The sequence below is a fragment of the Symphalangus syndactylus genome, chromosome 6 (genome assembly GCF_028878055.3).
Source record: "Symphalangus syndactylus isolate Jambi chromosome 6, NHGRI_mSymSyn1-v2.1_pri, whole genome shotgun sequence".
Lineage (NCBI taxonomy): Eukaryota > Metazoa > Chordata > Mammalia > Primates > Hylobatidae > Symphalangus > Symphalangus syndactylus.
The window spans coordinates 66,302,461-66,322,359 of NC_072428.2; the positions used below are offsets into that span (position 1 = coordinate 66,302,461).

Genomic DNA, 19,899 nt, shown 5'->3' on the forward strand with positions numbered 1-19,899 from the left:
TATATAATAATAAAGGTATCAACTCAGCAAGAGGATATAATCATTCTAAATATATATGCACCCAACACTGGAGCATGCAGATTCAGAAAACAAATATTATTAGACCTACAGAGAGAGGGACAGTAAAACAATAATAGTGGGGACTTCAACACTCCCACTGATAACACTAGACAAATCATCGAGACCAAAAATCAACAAAGAAACATGAAACTTAAATTGGACTTTACACAAAAGGGACCAAACCAGAATATTTTACTCAACAACTTCAGAATACACATTCTTTACATCAGCACACGGAATGTTCTGTAAGATGAACCATATGTTAGGCCACAAACTAAGTCTCAATAAATGTTTAAAAATAAAATTTTTGAAAATCAAAATCATATCAAGTATCTTCTCAGATCACAGTGGAATAAAACTAGAAATCAACACCAAGAGAAACTTCAGAAGCTATACGAACACATGGAAATTAAACAACATGCTCCTAAATGATCACAGTATCAACAAATAAATTATGAAGGAATTTTTTTAATGTTTTCAAGTTTTCTTTGAAAGGACATGCAAAAAAATGAGTAAATAAAAATAAAAATAATTTTTTCTTGGCCAGATGTGGTGCAGCACTTTGGGAGACCAAGCTTGAGGATATTTTGAAGTCAGGAGTTCAAGACTACCTTGGACAACAAAGCAAGATCCTTGTCTCTACAAAAACTTAAAAATTAGCCAGGTGCTGTGGTATGTACCTGTAGTCCTAGCTACTCTGGAGGCTGACGTGAGAGGATCAATTAAGCCCAAGAATATGAGACTGCAGTAAGCTATAATCATGCCACTGCACTCCAGCCTGGGTGACAGAATAAAATCCTGTCTCTAAAAAAATAACAAAAAATATATATATTTGTAACAAATGAAAATGAAAACACAAACATTCCAAACCCTGTGGAACACAGAAAAAATAATGCTAACATGGAAGTTAGCACTATTTTTGTAGAAAATAGTGAAAAAATAGTAGGAAGTAGAAAAATTACAACTTAACAATCTAACAACTAGTTAGATTGAACAACTAGTTCAAGGAACTAGAAAAGCAAGAACAAACCAAACCCAAAGCTAGAAGAAGAAATGAGATAACAAAGATCAGAGAAGAACTAAATGACCAAAAAATATTAATAATATAATCAATGAAATGAAAAATTGGTTCTTTCAAAAGAAAAACAAATTTGAAAAACCACAAGAATAACCAATAAAAAAAAGAAGGAAAACTCAAATAAAATCAGAAATGAAAAAGGAGACATTACCAGTCATACCACAGAAATACAAAAGATCATCGGAGATGATTATGAAGAACTATATGCTCACAAACTGGAAAACTTAGAGGAAATGGACAAATTTCTAAAATCATACAACCTCCCTAGACTGAACCAGGAAAAAATAGAAAACTTGAACAAACCAGTAACAAGTAGCAAGATTGAATCACTAATTTAAAAACTTCCAACAAAGATGAATTGTACCAAAAGTACAAAGAAAAACTAATACCAATCCTCCTGAAACTTTTCAAAAATTCACAAAGGAGGAAATTATCCCAAATTCAGTCTATGAGGCCGGTACCATCCTGATACCAAAACCAGACAAGGATACAACAAAAAAGAAAACTATAGACCAATACCCCTGATGAATATATACATAAAAACTCTCAACAAAATACTAGCAAGCTGAATCCAACAACATAATAAGAAGATAATACATTATGATCAAATGGGTTTTATACCAGAAATGCAAATGAATTTTATATTAGAGATGCAACAAACATGATACCTTATATAAACAGAATAAAGGACAAAAGCCATATGTTCATTTCAATTGATATAGAAAAGGCATTTGATAAAATTCAGCATCCTTTCATAATAAAAACTCTCGAATTAGGCATAGAAGAAGCATACTTCAAAATAATAAAGGCCATGTATGACAAACCTACAATTAACATTATACTAAATAGGAAAAAGATGAAAGCATTTCCTCTAAGAACTGGAACAAGACAAGAATGCCCACTTCTACTACTGTTCTTCAACAAAGTACTGGAAGTTCTAGCCAGAGCAATCAAGCAAGAGAAAGAAATAGTCACCCAAATTGTAAAGAAAAAAGTTGAATTGTCCCTGTTTGCAGATTTTCATGATCTTACAAATAAAAACACTAACCCCATCAAAAAAAAACTATTCTAATTAAATAAAGTTGCAGGATACAAAGTCAACACAGAAAAATCAGTAGTGTTTCCACATGCTAACAAGAAACTATCAAAAAAGAAATTTATTTAAAACCTACTTACAATAGCTACAAAAAATAAAATACTTAGAAATAAATTTAACCAAGGAGGTGAAATACCTGTATACTGAAAACTAAAACACTGGTTAAAGAAATAATAGAAGTCACAAATAAACAGAAAGATATCCCATGTTCATGAATTGGAAGTATTAGTATTATTAAAATATCCAAACAACCCAAAGCTATCTACAGAGTCAATGCAATCACTATCAAAATTTTAATGACATTTTCACAGAATTAAAAAAATCCTAAAATTCATGTGAAACCACAAAAGGCCCTGAATAGCCAAACCAATATTAAGCAAGATGATCAAAGCTAGAGGCATCACACAACCTGACTTTGAAATATACTACAAAGCTAGAGTATCAAAACAGCAAGACACTGTCATAAAACCAGACACATAAATCAATGGTAACAATAGTTAACAATGTAATATATTCTTGAAAATTGTTTGGAGCAAATTTTCACTGTAGTCACTACAAAAAAAGATAACTATATGAAGTAATATACATGTTAATTAGCTCAATTTAGCCATGCCACATATGCATATTTCAAAACAATATGTACACAATAAATATGTATTCGGTTGGTGCAAAAGTAATTGCAGCAAAATTTGCCATTAATGGCAAAAACCGCAATTACTTTTACACCAAGCTATAAAATTTGCATTTGCCAATCAAAACATTGTAATTGCTATTAATCACAATCAAGCCATTTATCTGCATTTTATATATAACTACAAAAAAAAACCACTAATATAGAGGAAGCTGTCTAGATATACCATGGTTTTCTAAAAAACACTACAGTGTAAACTTTCACGTTCAAATCAGATAGTCATGAACTAAGGTAACTCCCACTCATCTGTATTTCTGTTTTCTTTTAACATTAATATACCATTAATATTTAACATTTTTGTTTTGCTTTTTATCATCTCAAATTCTTTTTGGAAAAGTACAGAAAATAGATTTATACAAATAAACTTAAGTGTCTGCTTCCCCTTATTATGTCAAATGAATGCAACTGGATATATTAGCATCAAATTAGGAGGGTATATTTGGGATGGTCTGACTTAAAATATAGGTTACATGGCACACTAAAATTCATGGAGTGTCCCTAGGGAGGTACCTTAAAAGGATAAACAATGAACTTTTTCTAGCAGCTGAACCTGAAGTACAATGAGTAGCTCAAATGACAGTTGATAGGGAGAAACATCATATTGTTAAGTATAAAAAGAAAAAATAAGTTGCTTTTACATGCCCTAAATTGAAAGTCACAAGGTCAGACATTTGAAGCTGAAGATGTTGATTTTTGTTGGAGTGACTTTTCAAAGAGTTAGTGCTAAGTATCATACTCCAAGGTATTAAAAAAAAAAGACCTTTATTTTAAAAACCATGGTTAATAACCATGTTTAATAATTTTCCTGAGTCATATTGGCAGGCTAACTATAAGTAAAAATATGTTGAAATAACCAGAAACAACTAGTAATCAGGAGGTTTATGAACTGAGTACTGATGAGTTGATTAAAGTACCCAAGAAAAGTTACATGGTAGTAGAACATAAGGTGCAATGTATTAGATTAAAACCAGCAGATTTTAAATTGCTTTTGAAAGCATTTCCAGATACACTAGAAACTGAATAAACTTATAACTACACTGTACTCCAACCATACTATCTTGCTCATTTCCATCTTATGGCCTTTGCAGTTGCTGCTCTCTCTGCTTTTCTCCAATATCTTTTCAAGCCTTACTCCTCATTTCACTAAGTCTCTGCTTAAATGTCACCTTCTAAAGAGGACTTCTTTGACCTCATCCAAAATAACTCTGCCTTAGTATGTTTGTTTGCTAAAACAAAATACCATGAACTGCGTAATTTATAAACAACAGAAATTTAGCTGGGTTCACTGGCATGTGTCTGTAATAACAACTACTTGGGAGTTGTTATTTTGGCAGGAGAATCGCTTAAGCCCAGGAGTTCGAGGTGCAGCGAGCTATGATTGTGCCCCTGCACTGCAGCCTGGGTAACAGAGCAAGATCCCATCTCAGAGAGGAGAGAAGGGGAGGGGAGGAGAGGGGAGGGAAAAGGAGGGGAGGGGAGAGGGAAAGAGAGAGAGAGAGAGAAAGAGGAAGGGAAGGAGGAAGGAAGGAGAGGGAAGGAAGGAGGAAGGAAAGGAGGGAAGGAGGGAGGAAGGAAGGGAGGGAAGAGATGGAGAGAAAAGAAAAGAAGAAAGGAAAGAAAGAAAAAGAAAAAGAAATTTATTTCTCATAGTTCTGGAGGCTGGGAATTCCAAGATGAAGGCACCAGTAGGATTGGCATTCAGTGAGGGCTGCTCTGTATTTCCAAGATAGTCCCTTGTTGCTGCATCCTCTGGAGGAAAGAAAAATCATGTCTTCATATGACAGGAGAGACAGAAGGGTAACAGAGTGCTTCCTTCAATCTTGACCCCTTATATAAGGATACTAATCACACTTGTGAGGGCAGAGCCTTCATGACTTAATCACCTCCCAAAGATTACATCTTTAATACTGTTGCATTGGGGACTAAGTTTCAACATAAATGTTGGAGGGAACACCATCACTTGAACCACAGCAAACCTTACTGTCTTTTATTTTACTCTGCTTTAATTTCCTTTATAAAATTTATTGATTTTTGGTAAATTATCCATGCTCCAAACAAGGTAGAAAATAATTAAAGCCTTAGAAAAAAAAGGTAATTGTTCTTAAACAAATTTCTGAACAAAATAGCTCAGTCTGTCTAGTTATATATTTACAGCCCAAAATCTTGGTTGATGTGGCAACTGGGAAAAACAGAACCACTATCTTTATTTCATTCCATTGCTTTAGGTAAAAAAGCATACACAAACATGATTTTAAAAAAAAGGAAAGTAAGCAATGTTCAAATTTGGAGGGGCTTTTTTTTAATCTTAAAAGTAAGACAGTGTCCTGGATTATGCTGCTGACATACGTTTTATATATTACATAAGCTTATAAAATACTCTAGGGAAATGCCTTCCGTGTGTTTTATCTTTAAACAGTCCAAAGATTAATGAGTCTCATAAAAATGATAAATTAGTATTTCAAAAGCTCATTTGCAAAATAAAACATTAAAGAGTTTTGGCTTTAAAAGAAAGTCAAGACCAAATATGAAAGAAGAAATTAGGAAGCTCTTCAAAGAAATATAGAAGATATACTTAAATAACTTTAGGTTGTAGAATATTTTTTTAAAAGAAAACACAAAAAGCAACAACCATAAAGTAAAAGTGATACCATAAGAAAACAGTAAAAAAATGCCACTAAATGAGACATTTATCCCACTAAACAAACAACAAAGGCCTCATTCATGGATTTTATAACAAAGCCCCACATATCAATAAGAAAAAGACAATCTGTTACAATAGTGGTCCAGAGACTTAAACAGATATTTTACAAAAATAATATACAAATGGCCGATGAACATACAAAGAGATTATTAACCTCATTAATAATTAAAATAATATAAATTAAAACCACAATAAGCAAATACTCATCCACTACACTGGCAAAAGTACTGACAATAAACATTTTGGCAAAGATGTTGAACAATATAAAATCACTGCTGTTGAATGTTTAAGTTGGTATACCTACTTTGAACGCTGGCAATACCTAGTTAAATAGAAGAATCACATGCTATAAAATCCAGCAATTCATCTCTTAGGAATATACTCTAGAAGTGAACAGGTAACCTACAGAATGGGAGAAAATTTCTGAAATCTATCCATCTGATGAAGGTCTAATACCCAGACTCTACAAGGAACTTAAACAAATTTAAAAGAAAAAACAAACAACTCCATCAAAAAGTAGGCAAAAGATATGAACAGACACTTCTCAAAAGAAGACATTTATGCAGCCAACAAACATGAAAAAAAAGCTCATCATCACTAGTCATTAGAGAAATGCAAATCAAAACCACAATGAGATACCATCTCATGCCAGTTAGAATGGTGATCATTAAAAAGTCAGGAAACAACAGATGCTGGTGAGGATGTGGAGAAATAGGAATGCTTTTACACTGTTGGTGGGAGTATAAATTAGTTTAACCATTGTGGAAGACAATGTGGCAATTCCTCAAGGATCTAGAACCAGAAATACCATTTGACCCAGCAATCCCATTACTGGGTATATACCCAAAGGATTATAAATCATTCTATTATAAAGACATGTACACGTATGTTTATTGTGGCACTATTTACAATAGCAAAGATTTGGAACGAACCCAAATGCCCATCAGTGATAGGCTGCATAAAGAAAATGTGGCACATGATTAGCTTCCAAGATGGCCAAATAGGAAGAGCTCCACTCTACAGCTCCCAGCAAGATCAACGCAGAAGACATGTGATTTCTACATTTCCAACTGAGGTATCTGATTCATCTCATTGGGACTTGTTGGACAGTGGGTGCAGCCCACAGAGGGCAAGCTGAAGCAGGGCAGGGTGTCGCATCATACAGGAAGCACAACTGGTTGGGGGATTTCCCTTTTCTAGCCAGAGGAAGCCATGAGTGACTGTACCTGGAGGAACAGTACACTCCTGCACAAATACTGCACTTTTCCCACAGTCTTCACAATCAGCAGACCAGGAGATGCCCTCCTGTGCCTGGCTCAGCAGGTCTCATTCCCATGGAGTACTGCTCACTGCTAGTGCAGCAGTCTGAGGTTGACCTGGGACATGGGAGCTTGGCAAAGGGAGGAACATCCACCATTGCTGAGGCTTGAGTAGGCAGTTTTATGCTCACAATGTAAACAAAGTGGCAGGGAAGCTCAAACTGGGCAAAGCCCACTGCAGCTCATCAAGACCTACTGCCTCTCTAGATTCCACCTCTGGGGGCAGGGCATATCTGAACAAAAGGCAACAAACAGCTTCCCCAGACTTAAATGTCCCTGCCGGACAGCTCTGAAAAGAGCAGTAGTTCTCCCAGCATGGCATTCGAGCTCCAGTAACAGACAGACTGCTTCCTCAAGTGGGTCCCTGATCCCCATGTAGCCTGACTGGGAGACACCTCCCAGTAGGGGCCAACAGACACCTCATACATGCAGGTGGCCCTCTCAGATGAAGCTTTCAGAGGAAGGATCAGGCAGCAATATTTGCTGTTCTGCAGCCTCCACCAGTGATACCCAGGCAAACAGGGTGTGAAGCAGACCTCCAGCAAACTCCAACAGACCTGCAGCTGAGAGACCTGTCTGTTAGAAGGAAAACTAACAAACAGAAAGGAATAGTATCAACATCAACAAAAAGGACGTCCACTCAGAGACTATAGCCAAAAGTCACTGACTTTAAAGACCACAGCTAGATAAAACCACAAAGATTGGGAAAAACCACAGCAGAAAGGCTGAAAATTCCAAAAACCAGAATGCCTCTTCTCCTCCAAAGTAAAACAACTCCTCGCCAGCAAGGGAACAAAATTAGACGGAGAATGAGTTTGATGAGTTGACAGAAGTAGGCTTCAGAAGTTCAGTAATAAACTTCTCTGAGCTAAAGCAGCATGTTCTAACCCATCGCAAGGAAGTTAAACCCTTGAAAAAAAAGTTAGACAAATGGCTAACTAGAATAGCCACTGTAGAGAAGAACCTAAATGACCTGATGGAGCTGAAAACCACAGTACGAGAATCTCGTGAAGCATACACAAACTTCAATAGCCAATTCGATCAAGCAGAAGAAAGGATATCCGTGATTGAAGATGAACTCAATGAAAAAAACAAGGAGACAAGATTAGAGAAAAAGGAGTGAAAAGAAATGAAAAAAGCCTCTAAGAAATCTGGAACTATGTGAACAGGCCAAATCTACGGTTGATTGGTGTACCGGAAAATGACCGGGAGAATGGAACCAAGTTAGGAAACACTCTTCAGGATATTATCCAGGAGAACTTCCCCAACCTGGCAAGGCAGGCCAACATTCAAATTCAGAAAATACAGAGAACACCACAAAGATATTCCTTGAAAAGAGCAACTCCAAGACACATAATTGTCATTTTCACCAAGGTTGAAATGAAGGAAAAAAATGTTAATGGTAGCCAGAGAGAAAAGTCAGGTTACCCACAAAGGGATGCCCATCACACTAACAGCTGATCTCTCTACATAAACCCTACAAGCTAAAAGAGATGGGGAGTCAATATTCAACATTCTTAAAGAAAAGAATTTTCAATCCAGAATTTCATATCCAGCCAAACTAAGCTTCGTAAGTGAAGGAGAAATAAAATCTTTCACAGACAAGCAAATGCTGAGAGATTTTGTCACCACCAGGCCTGCCTCACAGGAGCTCCTGAAGGAAGCACCAAACATGGATAGGAACAACTTGTACTAGCCACTGCAAAAGCATGCCAAATTGTAAAGACCATTGATGCTAGAAAGAAACCACATCAATTAACAGGCAAAATAACCAGCTAGCATCATAATGACAGGATCAAATTCACACATAACATTATTAACCTTAAATGTAAATGGGCTAAATGTCCCAATTAAAAGACACAGACTGGCAAATTAGATAAAGAGTCAAGAACCATCAGTGTGCTATACACAGGAGACCCATCTCATGTGCAAAGACACACATAGGCTCAAAATAAAGGGATGGATGAAGATCTACAAAGCAAATGGAAAGCAAAAAAAAAGCAGGGGTTGCAATCCTAGTCTCTGATAAAACAGACTTTAAACCAACAAAGATCAAAAGAGACAAAGAAGGCCATTACATAACAGTAAAGGGATCAATTCAACAAGAAGAGCTAACTATCCTAAATATATATGCACCCAATACAGGAGCACCCACATTCATAAGGCAAGTCTTGAGAGACCTAAAAAGAGACTTAGACTCCCACACAATAATAATGGGAGACTGTAACACCCCACTGTCACTATTAGACAGATCAGCTAGACAGAAAATTAACAAGAATATCCAGCAATTGAACTCAGCTCTGCACCAAGTGGACCTAATAAACATCTACAGAACTCCCCACCTGAAATCAACAGAATATACATTCTTCTCAGCACCACATCACACTTATTCTAAAACTGACCACAAAACTGAAAGTAAAAACACTCCTCAGCAAATGCAAATAAACAGGAATCACAACAAACTGTCTCTCAGACCACAGTGCAATCAAATTAGAATTCAGGATTAAGAAACTCACTCAAATCTGCACAACTACATGAAAACTGAACAACCTGCTCCAGAATGACTACTGGGTAAATAATGAAATTAAGGCATAAATAAAGATGGCTTTTGAAACCAATGAGAACAAGGACACCACGTACCAGAATCTCTGGGACACATTTAAAGCAGTGTGTAGAGGGAAACTTACAGCATTAAATGCCCACAAGAGAAAGCAGGAGAGATCTAAAATAAACACATCAAAATTAAAACATCACAATTAAAAGAACTAGAGAAGCAAGAGCAAACAAATTCAAAAGCTAGCAGAGGGCAAGAAATAACTAAGATCAGAGCAGAACTAAAGGAAGTAGAGAAACAAAACCCCCTTCCAAAAATTAATGAATCCTACAGGTGGTTTTTTGAAAAGATCAACAAAATAGACCACTAGCAAGACTAATAAAGAAGGAAAGAGAGAAGAATCAAATAGACGCAATAAAAAGTGATAAAGGGGATATCACCACTGATCCCACAGAAATACAAACTACCATCACAGAATACTATAAACACCTCTATGCCTCTATGCAAATAAACTAGAAAATCTAGAAGAAATGGATGAATTCCTGGACAAATACACCCCCCAAGACTAAACCAGGAAGAAGTTAAATCTCTGAATAGACCAATAACAGGTTCTGAAATTGAAGCAATAATTAATAGCCTACCAACTAAAAAAAGTCCAGGACCAGTGGATTTACAGCCGGATTCAACCACAGTTACAAAGAGGAACTGGTACCATTCCTTCTGAAACTATTCCAATAAATTGAAAAAGAGGGAATCCTCCCTAACTCATTTCATGAGGCCAGCATCATCCTGATACCAAAGCCTGGCAGAGACACAACAAAAAAAGATAACTTTAGACTAATATCCCTGATGAACATTGATGTGAAAATCTGCAATAAAATACTGGCAAACCAAATCCAACAGCTTATCCACCAGGATCAGCTTCATCCCTGAGATGAAAGGCTAGTTCAACATATGCAAATCAATAAACGTAAGCTATCACATAAACAGAACCAATGACAAAAAACACATGATTATCTCCATAGATGCAGAAAGGCCTTTGACAAAATTCAACGGCCTTTCATGCTTAAATCTCTCAATAAACTAGGTATCGATGGAACATATCTCAATATAATAAGAGCTATTTATGATGAACTCACAGCAAATATCATACTGAATGGGCAAAAGCTGGAAGCATTCCCTTTGAAAACTGGCACAAGACAAGGATGCCCTCTGTCACCACTCCTATTAAACACAGTGTTGGAATTCTGGCCAGGGCAATCAGGCAGGAGAAAGAAACAAAGTGTATTCAAATAGGAAGAGAGGAAGTCAAATTGTCTCCGTTTGCAGATGACATGATTGTGTATTTAGAAAACTCCATCGTCTCAGCCCAAAATCTCCTTAAGCTGATAAGCAACTTCAGCAAAGTCTAAAGTTACAAAATCAATGTGCAAAAGCACAAGCATTCCTCTACACCAATAACAGACAAAAGGGAGGCAAATCATGAGTGAACTCCCATTCACAATTGCTACTAAGAGAATACAATACCTAGGAATACAACTTACAAGAAATGTGAAGGACCTCTTCGAGGAGAACTACAATCCACTGCTCAAGGAAATAAGAGAGGACACAAACAACGGCAAAAACACACCATGCTCGTGGATAGGAAGAATCAATACCATGAAAATGGCATTACTGCCCAAAGTAATTTATGGATTCCTTGCTATCCCCATCAAGCTACCAATGACTTTCTTCAAAGAATTGGAAAAAAATACTTTAAATTTCGTATGCAACCAAAAAAGAGCTCCCATAGCCAAGACAATCCTGGGCAGGAAGAACAAAGCTGGAGGCATCACACTACCTGACTTCAACCTTTACTACAAGTCTACAGTAAACAAAACAGCATGGTACTGGTACCAAAACAGATATATAAACCAATGAAATAGAAGAGAGGCCTCAGAAATAACAACACACCTCTACCACTACCTGATCTTTGACAAATCTGACAAAAAGAAGCAACGGGGAAAAGATTCCCTGTTTAATAAATGGTGCTGGGAAAACTGGCTAGCCATATGCAGAAAACTGAAACTGGATCCCTTCCTTACACTTTATACAAAAATCAATTCAACATGGACCAAAGACTTAAACATAAGACCTAGGACCATAAAAATCCTAGAAGAAAACCTGTGAAATACCATTCAGGACACAGGCATGGGCAAAGGCTTCATGTCTAAAACAGCAAAAGCAATGGCAACAAAGGTCAAAGTTGACAAATGGGATCTAATTAAGCTAAAGAGCTTCTGCACAGCAAAAGAAACTACCATCAGAGTGAACAGGCAACCTACAGAATGGGAGAAAATTTTTGCAATCTATCCATCTGACAAAGGGCTAATATCCAGAATCTACAAAGAACTTAAACAAATTTATAAGAAAAAAGCAAACAACCCATCAAAAAATGGGCAAAGGATATGAACAAACCCTTCTCAAAAGAAGACATTTAGGTAGCCAAGAGACATATGAAAAAATGCTCATCATCACTGGCCATTAGAGAAATGCAAATCAAAACCACAGTTAGATACCATCTCATGCCAGTTAGAATGGCAATCATTAAAAAGGAAACAACAGATGCTGGAGAGGTTGTGGAAAAATAGGAATGCTTTTACATTGTTGGTGGGAGTGTAAATTAGTTCAACCATTGTGGAAGACAGTGTGGTAATTCTATAAGGATCTAGAACTAGAAATACCATTTGACCCATCAGTCCGATTACTAGGCATATACCCAAAGGATTATAAATCATTCTACGATAAAGACACATGCACACATATGTTTATTGTGGCATTATTCCCAATAGCAAAGACTTGGAACCAACCCAAATGTCCATCAATGACAGACTGGATAAAGAAAATGTGGCACATATACACCATGGAATACTATGCAGCCATAAAAAATGATGAGTTAATGTCCTTTGCAGGGACATGGATGAAGCTGGAAACCATCATTCTCAGCAAACTATCACAAGATCAGAAAACCAAACAGCTCACGTTTTCACTCATAAGTGGGAGTTGAACAATGAGAACACATGGAGACAGGGAGGGGAACATCACACACCAGGGCCTGTGTGGGGTGGTGGGCTAGGGGAGGGATAACATTAGGAGAAATACCTACTGTAGGTGATGGGTTGATGGGTGCAGCAAACCGCCATGACACGTGTATACCTATGTAACAAAACTGCACGTTCTGCACATGTAACCCAGAACTTAAAGTATAATAAAAAGAAAAAAAATGTGGCACATATATGCCATGGAATACTATGCAGCCATAAAAAGAATGAGTTCATGTCCTTTGCAGGGACATGGATGAAGGTGGAAGCCATCATTCTCAGCAAACTAACATAGGAACAGAAAACCAAACACCGCATGTTCTCACTTGTAAGTTGGAGTTGAACAATGAGAACACGTGGACACAGGGAGGGGAATATCACACACTGAGGCCTGTCGGGGGGTTGGGGGCAAGGGGAGGGAGAGCATTAGGACAAATACCTAATGCATGTGGGGATTAAAACCTAGATGACGGGTTGATAGGTGCAGCAAACCACCATGGCACACATATACCTATGTAACAAACCTGCACGTTCTGCACATGTATTCCAGAACTTAAAGTAAAATTTTAAAAAAAGAAACGTACTCTAGAAAAACTCATGTGTACCTGGATACACATATAAAGATGTTCATAGCAGCACTGATTTTAATAGCGAAGGCTGGAAACAACCCAAATATCTACACACTCTAGAATGGATACATTACAGCATAATCCTGCAATAGAATGATATATATCAATAAAAAATGAACAAACTAACACTATTCCCTACAATATAGAAGAATCTCATAAGCATACTCCAGTATGAAGAAGAAAGAAACAAAAGAATACATAAAGTATTATTCAATTTATATAACATTCATAAACAAGCAAACCAAACTATTTCAGGGATACCTACAGAGGTGATTATTACACTGTACAGCAACTACACTGTACCATTATATTTTATACTTTTTTGCATTCAAACTTTTTAAGGTTAAGTTTTAAAAGACTGAAGGAAAATACTTTTCTTGACACTTCTTTTCTTACTCCCGTACTTTGATCCATCAACAAATTCTAATGACAATATATATTTGGTATCCAGCCACTTCTCAACTCTTTGATCTGAGTCACTATATTCTCTTTCTTTTTCCATTGCAGTTGACTTCTAACCAGTCTCCCTGTTTTCCCATATAGCCTATTCACAAAGTATCCAGGATGGGTGCTATTGTTTGAATGTTCCCTCCAAAATGTAAGTTGAAACTTATCTCCAATATGGCAGAATTGAACAGTAGGGTTTTTAAAAGGTGATTGGATAATGAAGGTTCTGCCTTCACGAATGAATTAATCCTATTGATAGATTAATGGGTTATCATGGGAGTGGAACTGGTGGCCTTATAAGAAAACAAACAAAGACCAGGAATGGTGGCCCGTGCCTGTAATCCCAACACCTTGGGAGCCTAAGGTGGGAGGATGGATTGAGTTCAGGAGTTCAAGACCAAGCCAGGCAACATAGCAAGACCTTATTTCTACTAAAAATCAAAAAATTAGTTGGGCATGGTGGCACACACCTGTAGTCCCAGCTATTCAGGAGGCTGAGGCATGAGGATCACTTGAGCCCTGGAGATTGAGGCTGCAGTGAGCTATGATCATGCCACTGTACTCCAGCCTGAGCAACACACTGAGACTCTGTCTCAAGAAGGAGGAGAAGGAGGAGGAGGAGGAGGGCCAGTGATGATGAGCATTCTTTCATGTGCCTGTTGGCTGCATAAATGTCTTCTTTTGAGAAATGTCTGTTCATATCCTTCACCCACTTTTTGAGGGGGGTTTTTTGATTTTTTTTCTTGTAAATTTGTTTAAGTTCATTGTAGATTCTGGATATTAGCCCTTTGTCAGATGAGTAGATTGCAAAAATTTTCTCCCATTCTGTAGGGTGCCTGTTCACTCTGATGGTAGTTTCTTTTGCTGTGCAGAAGCTCTTTAGTTTAATTAGATCCCATTTGTCTATTTTGGCTTTTGTTGCCATTGCTTTTGGTGTTTTAGTCACGAAGTACTTGCCCATGCCTATGTCCTGAATGGTATTGCCTAGGTTTTCTTCTAGGGTTTTTATGGTTTCAGGTCTAACATTTAAGTCTTTAATCCATCTTGAATTAGTTTCTGTATAAGGTGTAAGGAAGGGATCCAGTTTCAGCTTTCTACATATTGCTAGCCAGTTTTCCCAGCACCGTTTATTAAATAGGGAAACCTTCCCCCATTTCTTATTTTTGTCAGGTTTATCAAATATCAGATGGTGGTAGATGTGTGGTATTATTTCTGAGGGCTCTGTTTTGTTACATTGATCTATATCTCTGTTTTGGTAACAGTACCATGCTGTTTTGGTTACTGTAGCCTTGTAGTGTAGTTTGAAGTCAGGTAACATGGTGCCTCCAGCTTTGTTCTTTGGGCTTATGATTGTCTTGGCAATGCAGGCTCTTTTTTGGTTCCATATGAACTTTAAGGTAGCTTTTTCCAATTCTGTGAAGAAAGTCATTGGTAGCTTGATGAGGACGGCATTGAATCTATAAATTACCTTGGATATTATGGCCATTTTCACAATATTGATTTTTCCTATCCATGATCGTGGAATGTTCCTCCATTTGTTTGCATCCTCTTTTATTTCATTGAGCAGTGCTTTGTAGTTCTCCTTGAAGAGATCCTTCACATCCCTTGTAAGTTAGATTCCTAGGTATTTTATTCTCTATGAAGCAATTGTGAATGGAAGTTCACTCATTATTTGGCTCTCTGTTTGTCTGTTATTGGTGTATAAGAATGCTTGTGATTTTTGCACACTGATTTTGTATCCTGAGACTTTGCTGAAGTTGCTTATCAAGTTAAGGAGATTTTGGGCTGAGACGATGGGGTTTTCTAAATATACAATTATGTCATCTGCAAATAGGAACAATTTGGCTTCCTCTTTTCCTAATTGAATACCCTTTATTTCTTTCTCCTGCCTGATTGCCCTGGCCAGAACTTCCAACACTGTGTTGAATAGGAGTGGTGAGAGAGGGCAACCCTGTCTTGCGCCAGTTTTCAAAGAGAATACTTCCAGTTTTTGCCCATTCAGTATGATATTGGCTGTGGGTTTGTCATAAATAGCTCTTATTATTTTGAGATATGTCCCATCAATACCTAGTTTATTCAGAGTTTTTAGCATGAAGGGCTGTTGAATTTTTTCAAAGGCTTTTCTGCATTTATTGAGATAATTATGTGGTTTTTGTCTTTGGTTCTGTTTATATGATGGATTACGTTTATTGATTTGCATACGTTGAAGCAGCCTTGCATCCCAGGGATGAAGCCCACTTGATCGTGGTGGATAAGATTTTTGATGTGCTGCTGGATTCGGTTTGCCAATATTTTATTAAGGATTTTTGCATCGATGTTCATCAGGGATATTGGTCTAAAATTACATTTTTTTGTTGTGTCTCTGCCAGGCTTTGGTATCAGGATGATGCTGGCCTCATGAAATGAGTTAGGGAGGATTACCTCTTTTTCAATTGATTGGAATAGTTTCAGAAGGGATGGTACTAGCTCCTCCTTGTACCTCTGGTAGAATCCAGCTGTGAATCCATCTGGTCCTGGACTTTTTTTGTTGGTAGGCTATTAATTATTGCATCGATTTCAGAACCTGTTTTTGGTCTATTAAGAGATTTAACTTTTTCCTGGTTTAGTCTTGGGAGGGTGTATGTGTCGAGGAATTTATCCATTTCTTCTAGATTTTCTCGTTTATTTGCATAGAGGTGTTTATAGTATTCTCTGATGGTAGTTTGTATTTCTGTGGGATCAGTGGTGATATCCCCTTTATCAGTTTTTATTGCATCTATTTGATTCTTCCCGCTTTTCTTCTTTATTAGTTTTGCTAGTGGTCTATCCATTTTGTGGATCTTTTCAAAAATCCAGCTCCTGGATCCATTGATTTTTTGAAGGGTTTTTTGTGTCTCTGTCTCCTTCAGTTCTGCTCTGATCTTAGTTATTTCTTGGCTTCTGCTAGCTTTTGAATGTGTTTGCTCTTGTTTCACTAGTTCTTTTAATTGTGATGTTAGGGTTTCCATTTTAGATCTTTCCTCCTTTCTCTTGTGGGCATTTAGTGCTATAAATTTCCCTCTACACAGTGCTTTAAATGTGTCCCAGAGATTCTGGTATGTTGTGTCTTTGTTCTCATTGGTTTCAAAGGACATCTTTATTTCTGCTTTTATTTCATTATGTACCCAGTAATCATTCAGGAGCAGGTTGTTCAGTTTCTATGTAGTTGTGTGATTTTTGGTGAGTTTCTTAATCCTGAGTTCTAATCTGATTGCACTGTGGTCTGAGAGACAGTTTGTTATAATTTCTGTTCTTTTACATTTGCTGAGGAGTGCTTTACTTCCAACTATGTGGTCAATTTTGGAATAAGTGCGATGTGGTGCTGAGAAGAATGTATATTCTGTTGATTTGGGGTTGAGAGTCCTGTAGATGTCTATTAGATCTGCTTGATGCAGAGCTGAGTTCAAGTCCTGGATATCTTTGTTAACTTTCTGCCTCATTGACCTGTCTAATGTTGACAGTGGGGTGTTAAAGTCTCCCATTATTATTTCGTGGGAGTCTAAGTCTCTTTGTAGATCTCTAAGGACTTGCTTTATGAATCTGGGTGCTCCTGTATTGGGTGCATATATATTTAAGATAGTTAGCTCTTCTTGTTGAATTGATCCCTTTACCATTATGTAATGGCCTTCTTTGTCTCTTTTGATCTTTGTTGGTTTAAAGTCTATCAGAGACTAGGATTGTAACCCTGCTTTTTTTGTTTTCCATTTTGTTGGTAGATGTTCCTCCATCCCTTTATTTTAAGCCTATGTGTGTGTGTGCACGTTAGATGGGTCTCCTGTGTACAGCACATTGATGGGTCTTGACTCTTTATCCAATTTGCCATTCTGTGTCTTTTAATTGGGGCATTTAGCCCATTTACATTTAAGGTTAGTATTGTTATGTGTGAATTTGATCCTGTCATTATGGTGTTAGCTGGTTATTTTGCTTGTTAGTTGATGCAGTTTCTTCCTAGCATCAATGGTCTTTACAATTTGGCATGTTTTTGCAGAGGCTGGTACTGGTTGTTCCTTTCCATTTTTAGTGCCTCTTTCAGGAGCTCTTGTAAGGCAGGCCTGGTGGTGACAAAATCTCTCAGCATTTGCTTGTCTGTAAAGGATTTTATTTCTCCTTCACTTACGAAGCTTAGTTTGGCTGGATATGAAACTCTGAGTTGAAAATTCTTTTCCTTAAGAAAGTTGAATATTGGCCCCCACTCTCTTCTGGCTTGTAGAGTTTCTGCTGAGAGATCAGCTGTTAGTGTGATGGGCTTCCCTTTGTGGGTTACCCGATCTCTCTAGCTGCCCTTAACATTTTTTCCTTCATTTCAACTTTGGTGAATCTGACAATTATGTGTCTTGGAGTTGCTCTTCTCAAGGAGTATCTTTGTGGTATTCTCTGTATTTCCTGAATTTGAATGTTGGTCTGCCTTGCTAGGTCTGGGAAGTTCTCCTGGATAATATCCTGCAGAGTGTTTTCCAACTTGGTTACATTCTCCCCATCACTTTCCATTACACCAATCAGACGTAGATTTGGTCTTTTCATGCAGTCCCGTAGTTATTGGAGGCTTTGTTCATTTCTTTTCACTCTTTTTTCTCTAAACTTCTCTTCTTGCTTCATTTCATTCATTTTTTCTTCAATCACTGATACCCTTTCTTTCACTTGATCAAATCAGCTACTGAAGCTTGTGCATGCATCATGTAGCTCTCGTGCCATGGTTTTCAGCTCCATCAGGTCATTTAAGGTCTTCTCTATGCTGTTTATTCTAGTTAGCCATTCATCTAATCTTTTTTCAAGGTTTTTAGCTTCTTTGCAATGGGTTCAAACATCCTCCTTTAGCTCGGAGAAGTTTGTTATTACCAATCATGTGAAGCTTACTTCTGTCAACTTGTCAAAGTACATTCTCCATCCAGCTTGGCAGTGGATCCTTTTAAACACAAGTCAGATCCCTCCTTTGCTCACTCTGCTGCAGCCACAGTGACATGCTTGATGTTTCTCCAATATGCCATCTACACAATGTACACTCCTGCCACAAGGCCCTTGCACTTGCTATTCCCTCTGCCTGATTAACCCTATACCTCTCTCAAGTCATTTGGCTCTCTAATCAATGTCACTTTATTGGAAATGCCTTTCCTTTCCACCTTAGGTATGTTCTTTATCCCCCACTCTGTTTTATTTTTTGTGGTGCTTACCAGCTGACCTATTAAATACTTTATTTATTTTATATCTCTCCTTACTAGGTTGTAAGCTCCCTAAGAACAAGAATTTCATCTATTTTGTTAACTGATATATCTCTAGTTTCTAGAACAATTGATGGCAAATTATATGCACTCAATAGTTATTAAATGAATATTAAATTAAAACATACATACCAAAGTGTTAACAGTAGAGGGTAAAAGTATTTGTGTTCTCTGTATTTTCCAAATGTTCTACTTTGAAACTGTATTAACTTTATAAACAGAAAAATAAGCTATTATTCTGAGACAGTAAAATAGCACCTAGCTTAGCATCTGACAGATAGTAGATAAGCAATAAACATATATTAACTTGTTATCTAATCTAGATGAGAAAGGCTAACAATGACCAACATGTATATATATTGACTATGTTGATGTTGAAGCATATAAAAAAGTAATAGCATAGTTTATTTCAGTCTTTAATTTGTACATGCTGCAACTTTCATTGTTTCCTCCTAAATCACAAGGGTGAATATGGGTTTTTATTGTGAAATGCTGCCCAAGAAATATTTACTGCATATTACTGATTTTGAAGCTCATGATTTCACTTACACAAAAAATTTCACAGTGATTTTTAGGGCTTACAGAAATAAATGTCTTTTAATCATGGTTCAAGAAATCCCATGCCTATCTATACCTGAGTCCTGAAAAGAAATAAATCTAACAGAGACCAAGAGTTTTTCTTCAAAAGATGACCTATATGGAAATTAAACTACTGCATGTAAAATAAACCAAAAGCTTAAAATCATACTCTAAAGGCTAATCTCAAAAAAGCTATTTCTTATTCTAACATAAATTTTTGGAACCTAAAGGAATTCTCAAAAGTTGTGCATTACTTTAAGAAATAAGTGCCTTACTATACAGTACAAGGCACATTGACTAACCCGAATGCTTGCAGAGGAGAGCAAGCAACCAGGATGGTGGAGGGCTCTGGTTTGTCAGAGGAAAGACAATCTAAGGACAGGATATGTATAGCTTTTTCATCTGAAAGACAAAGACACATTCTTTGTCTT

The 19,899-nt window shown here is 37.0% G+C and overlaps 1 protein-coding gene across 5 annotated transcripts in view; it reads right to left on the reverse strand.

The window, feature by feature from the left end:
* DLG2 (discs large MAGUK scaffold protein 2) overlaps positions 1–19,899 on the reverse strand; it is a 2,194,174-nt gene that overhangs the window by 2,053,782 nt on the left and 120,493 nt on the right. The gene's annotated exons all lie outside the window — the stretch shown is intronic.